Genomic DNA, 6097 nt, shown 5'->3' with positions numbered 1-6097 from the left:
ACCTCATTGTGGTTTTGATTTGCATTTCTCTAATAATGAGTGATGTTGAGCATCTTTTCATGTGTTTGTTAGCCATCCGTATGTCTTCTTTGGAGAAATGTCTATTTAGTTCTTTGGCCCATTTTTTGATTGGGTCGTTTATTTTTCTGGAATTGAGCTGCATAAGTTGCTTGTACTATAAGCAAGGTGAAAAGACAGCCTTCTGAATGGGAGAAAATAATAGCAAATGAAGCAACTGACAAACAACTAATCTCAGAAGTTCAGGGTTTCTAAATAAAAGGGATCAGCTGAAATTAGTATTGTCTGAAATGACTGATTTTGAGGATTCCAGTATTTATGCAAAATTTTAAGTTTTTTGAAAAGTATGCTTGGAAATTGCTATTGGCTGATGAAACCTCCTTAAGGTAGAATTTTAGAGCTTTTCATGCATTCGAACTTTACCTGGCTTTGGACCAACCGCAGAACCAAGCAGAGCCCCTTCTGCATACGCACGACTGCCCTGCTGCGGTAAACTTGGAGAGCTTCCATGAGGGAACTCACTTTTAAAGGAGAAACTATCGTTTTAAAAAGACATTAATTGTACGAAATAATTTGCTCTGCTATAAACCGTTAAAAATCACAATGCTTAAATTTCATACTCAAATGACATTTTTTGGAGTAAAAATTATCACGAAAGTAATGACTCCAACAAAAGTACATTTTATTGTGTTATAAAGAGTACTGTACTGATTGCCAAAGTTTTGTAACTTAGTAAAGGTATTACCTTCCTTGGATTTGTACTTTATGATTTAGTATGCTGTATCGTGGGCTGGTTATGTTAACTGAAAAAATAAAGTCATTACCAGAAAAAAAAAAAAAAGAACTTCCTTATTTGTTGATGTGGCTGTCTAATATAGTATTCTGTTGTTTGGATGTGCAACCACACTTATTTAACAAGTTCCCTATTGGTGGACATTTGGGTTGTTTCCAGTGTTTTGCTATTAGAAAGAAAGCTGCAATAAATAGCCTTATGCCTATGTCATTTTGCACATATAAGCATATAACTGTAGGGTAAATTTCTGCAAGCAGAATTTCTGGGTCACTTATAATTTGATATATATTGCCAAATTATGTTTTTCAGGGGTTGTATCATGTAAGGGATTGCAGATTTTCTGTTAGATTTCTCCTGTATGAAAAGAAGCTGCTTTCTACACTGCTACTCTCTGAAAGTTTGTGCCCCCCCCACATTGATACATGTTAAAATTCTAATCCCAAAAGATGATGATATTAGGATGATGGGGCCATTGGGAGGTGCTTAGGTTATGAGGGTAGAGCTCTCACGAATGGGATCTGGTGTTTTTACAAAAGAGATCTCACAGAGATCCCTTGCCCCTTCCATCATGTGAAGACACAGAAAGTGCCATCTATGAACTAGGAAGAGGGTCTTGGCCAGAACACAATCAGGCTGGTAACTTAATCTTGGAATTCCCAGTCTCCAGACGATGAGAAATAAACTGTTTATAAGCCACCAAATCTGTGGTATTTTGTTATAGCAGCTCAAGTGGGCTAAGACAGACATCATTAGAACTAGGCATCTGGGAGGTTCAAGAGGGAGTGGGGATATGTATACTTATGGCCGATTCACGTTGTTGTATGGCATAAACCAACACAACATTGCAAAGTAATTATCCTCCAATTAAAACAAATAAAGAAGTAGGCATCTTCTCCATTCTCCAGGGTCCAAGTTGAATCTGGCTTACTTGATGAAGGTTTTCTAGCCCTTACTAATTCTTCCCTCCTTTACTTCACAGCATTTGCTGTCCTCTCTTCTGTCTTGAGACATTTTTAAAAGTCTCATCTTCTCTCTTATTGTTTAATTCTTCCTAAATTTATATACTGTCTCCTCAGACTGTAAGCTTCATGAGAGCATGAGTCATATTAAATATCTTTGACTCCCCCACAATACCATGTAAGTGCTTGGCATGTAGAAGAAGTCTGAAGAGTTAGTCACCCACTAAGATGCTTACAGTAGGACTGTGGGAAATGGGAGTGGAATTTACATATCAAAGTGGTACTTTCTAGGTCTCAGCTTTGGCATGGGCTTGGGAAGGAAAACTGACCCTCAGATGCCCAAGAGGGAGGCAGGAAATGCACAGAGAAAAATAAGATTAATATGTTGAGATATAACACAATCCTGCCAGAAGAACTTATTCTGGTAAACCATTTATTTCTTATGTGGAGAATTTTCCTGTCCCAAAATGTAGGCATTGGAACGCTGTCCTAATTCAGTTCTGTCACCATTGTGGTCATCCTCAGGGTTCTCGGAGTGTGGATGTGAGAGTGTGTGATTCTTTGACAGGTCTCCAGCCAAGAGATGCTGCAAGTGTAGAAACTGGATGCACCTTCACCTCCTTTTACCTCTCCTTCAACCAGGATGATGATGATGCTCAGGCCCCATCCTTGCAGTGGGTGTCTCTTCTTACCATTTTTGACCTCCTTTCCCTCTCTGGGTCATCCCTTGGTTTCCCACCTGGACCAAAAAGCTCTGATGAGGAACTGAATACTGGGGTTGTGGGTGAGATTTCACTCCACACTCTAGGCTGCTGCCGATCTCCCTTCTTGGTGAGGTAGTATAAGCCACTCTCATTTTCTATAAAAAGAGATCCTAGAGAGGGCACATCGACTGAAAAGTGGAGATCAGTGATCTGTTTACTGATCATATTTACTTGAGTACAAATAGATATTCAGAACTTCCTGTCCATCCAACTGCATTGTTATACTATAGAATCAGCACTCAGACCACATGGTGGAAAACAGTCAAAATACAATAGTTTCACAACAGTAAGAAACTGAGAAGTGTATATCTTAGCCAATGTTCCACAACTTACTCTCCATTAAAAATTGTTACAGTTTTATATATATATAACATTTGAATGACCATTGTATTTTTCTCTCGAGGGAAAATAATTAACTAAATAACCAGCAAGAATTATAACACAAACTCTTTTAAAAAAAACACAGTCCCATAATATCACTGCAATTATGAAGTTATTTATTTTTGCCTTAAAAATTATTTTTCTCTGTGCTGGATCTTCATTGCTGCATGTGGGTTTTCTCTAGTTGCAGCAAGCTGGGGCTACTCTTTGTTGAGGTGCTCAGGCTTCTCATTGCAGTGACCTCTCTTGTTGAGGAGCACGGGCTCTAGCTGCAGGGGCTTCAGGAGTTGCAGCATGCAGTCTCAGCAGTTGTGGCACATGGGCTTAGTTGCTCCACAGCACATAGAATCTCCCTGGAGCAGGGATCAAACTCATGTCCCCTGCATTGGCAGGCAGATTCTTATCCACTGTACCACCAGGGAATTCCAATTTTGCCTTATGAATGCTCCAGTTTTTCTTATCTTTCCTGATTTGGTAGCTTTCCAGGTAAATGTGGTGCACTTTTGTGGCACACCTCATCACCAGGCTATGACATTAAATGAGATAATGTGTGTAATCCTAGTGCCTGACACAGAGTACATGCTCAATAAATAGTAATTATCATAATTATTTTATTTTCTTGGGCTCCAAAAACACTGTGGATGGTGACTGCAACCATGAAATTAAGATACCTGCTCCTTGCAAGAAAAGCTATGACAAACGTAGACAGTATATTAAAAAGCAGAGCTATCACTTTGCTGAGAAAGATCCGTATAATCAAAGCTACAGTTTGTCCAGTAGTCATGTACAGATGCGAGAGTTGGACCATAAAGAAGGCTGAGCACCAAAGAATTGATGAACTGTGGTGTTGGAAAAGACTCTTGAGAGTCCCTTGGACTGCAAGGAGATCCAACCAGTGAATCCTAAAGAAAATCAGTCCTGAATATTCATTGGAAGGACTGATGCTAAAGCTGAAACTCCACTACTTTGGCCACCCGATGTGAACAGTCAACTCACTGTAAAAGCGACTGATGCTGGAAAGATGGAGGGTAGGAGGAGAAGGGGGCAACAAAGGCTGAGAGTTGGATGGCATCATCGACTCAATGAAAATGAGTCTGAGAAAACTCTGGGAGACAGTGAAAGACAGGGAGGCCTGGCGTGCTGCAGTCCATGGGGTCGCAAAGAATCGGACACAACTGAGCAACAGAACAATAACTGCTTCAATCTGGTTAAAATTTAACCTCTTAAAAATATTTATTTATCTGCTTGTACCAAGTCTTAGTTGCAGCATGTAGGATCTCCTATCTTCGTTGCAGCATGCAGGATCTTTGGTGGCAGCATGCAAACCCTTAATTGTGGCATATGGGATCTAGCTCCCTGATCAGGAATTAAACCCAGGCCCCCTACATTGAGAGCACAGAGTCTCAGCCAGTAGATCACCAGGAAAGGCCCTAATCTCTTTTAAAATACAGATGATTCTGAAAATATTTAAATTATAATAGGAAATATTTGGTTTGTAATATTTCCTTGAAACTTACAGGGCTGGGAATAGGGAAAAATTATAAAAATGAAATGTATTTATCTTCACAAATTTGGTTAGGTATATACATATATATATATATGTATATATATATATGTATATATATATATATAGTGAAAAAGTTAATTCTGAATTCTAAGTTTTAAAATAGTAGTAACCTATAGATGACACCACCTTTATGGCAGAAAGTGAAGAGGAACTAAAGAGCCTCTTGATGAAAGTGAAAGAGGAGACTGAAAAAGTTGGCTTAAAGCTCAACATTCAGAAAACGAAGATCATGGCACCTGGTCCCATCACTTCATGGCAAATAGATGGGGAAACAGTGGAAACTGTGTCAGACTTTATTTTGGGGGGCTCCTCCTTGGAAGGAAAGTTATGACCAATCTAGATAGCATATTAAAAAGTAGAGATATTACTTTGCCATCAAAGGTCTGTCTCTAGTCAAGGCTATGGTTTTTCCAGTGGTCATGAATGGATGTGAGAGTTGGGCTGTGAAGAAAGCCGAGCGCTGAAGAATTGATGCTTTTGAACTGTGGTGTTGGAGAAGACCCTTGAGAGTCCCTTGGACTGCAAGGAGATCCAACCAGTCCATTCTAAAGGAGGTCAGTCCTGGGTGTTCTTTGGAAGGAATGATGCTAAAGCTGAAACTCCAATACTTTGGCTACCTCATGCGAAGAGTTGACTCATTGGAAAAGACCCTGATGCTGGGAGGGATTGGGGGCAGGAGGAGAAGGGGACGGCAGAGGATGAGATGGCTGGATGGTATCACCAACTCGCTGGACATGAGTTTGAGTAAACTCTGGGAGTTGGTGATGGACAGGGAGGCCTGGCGTGCTGCAATTCATGGAGTCACAAAGAGGCGGACACGACTGAGTGACTGAACTGAACTGATATGTTTCTAAAATATTTAGATAAAAACATATTTGGTCCACTTGTGGCAGACAGTCACATGCTTATAAATGGGATTGGAGTAAAACCGTAATGAAAGCTCAAGGTCCATTTTCAGGCTAACTTTCCTACAGTATAGACCCTTCCAATGTCACAAAATTTCATCCAGAACCATGACCACCAAAGCCAGCCAGGAAGTCTGATCAGAAAGGTGAAATATTCTGATGTTAGCTAAAGATTTGTATTGCTTTCATTTCCCAGCAGTAGCATTAACATTATATCATCATTCTACAAAGATACTGATGCTTTTTCTTTAGAATCATCTATAATCTGTCATATATTTTTAGAAATAGTCATCATTATCTTTTAAGAGTGTGTGATTTAGAGAAACGATTAAAAGTCTCTTTAAAGTAAGATTGATGACTACATAAGTTAGTTGACACATTAAATCTTACTGTCCCACCTTGTGCCAGGCCTTAATCCTCAACTTTGTTCTAGGTTTCTCACTTCCTTTTCAGAACCTGATGACTGAATAAATCCAGCTTCACACGCATGGGCTTGCAAGGCCACGTCTACTGATCTGAGAAGAGTACTCTTGTAAAGGAAAGTCCCTTCATTTCCTTATAGTTCTCTCGAAGATCACTTTTCTGTCATCTCCCTTCCCTCAGATCTTCACAATAGTGATCTGAACATCACAATTTTGACTCTCTTCTTGGTATTATCCTAAAGGAAGCTATCGAGTGAGAGAGGATGAAAATTTTCAATACATTCTTTA

The sequence above is a fragment of the Ovis aries genome, chromosome 2, assembly GCF_016772045.2.
Source record: "Ovis aries strain OAR_USU_Benz2616 breed Rambouillet chromosome 2, ARS-UI_Ramb_v3.0, whole genome shotgun sequence".
In the NCBI taxonomy this organism is placed as follows: domain Eukaryota; kingdom Metazoa; phylum Chordata; class Mammalia; order Artiodactyla; family Bovidae; genus Ovis; species Ovis aries.
This window is presented reverse-complemented; position numbering follows the sequence as displayed.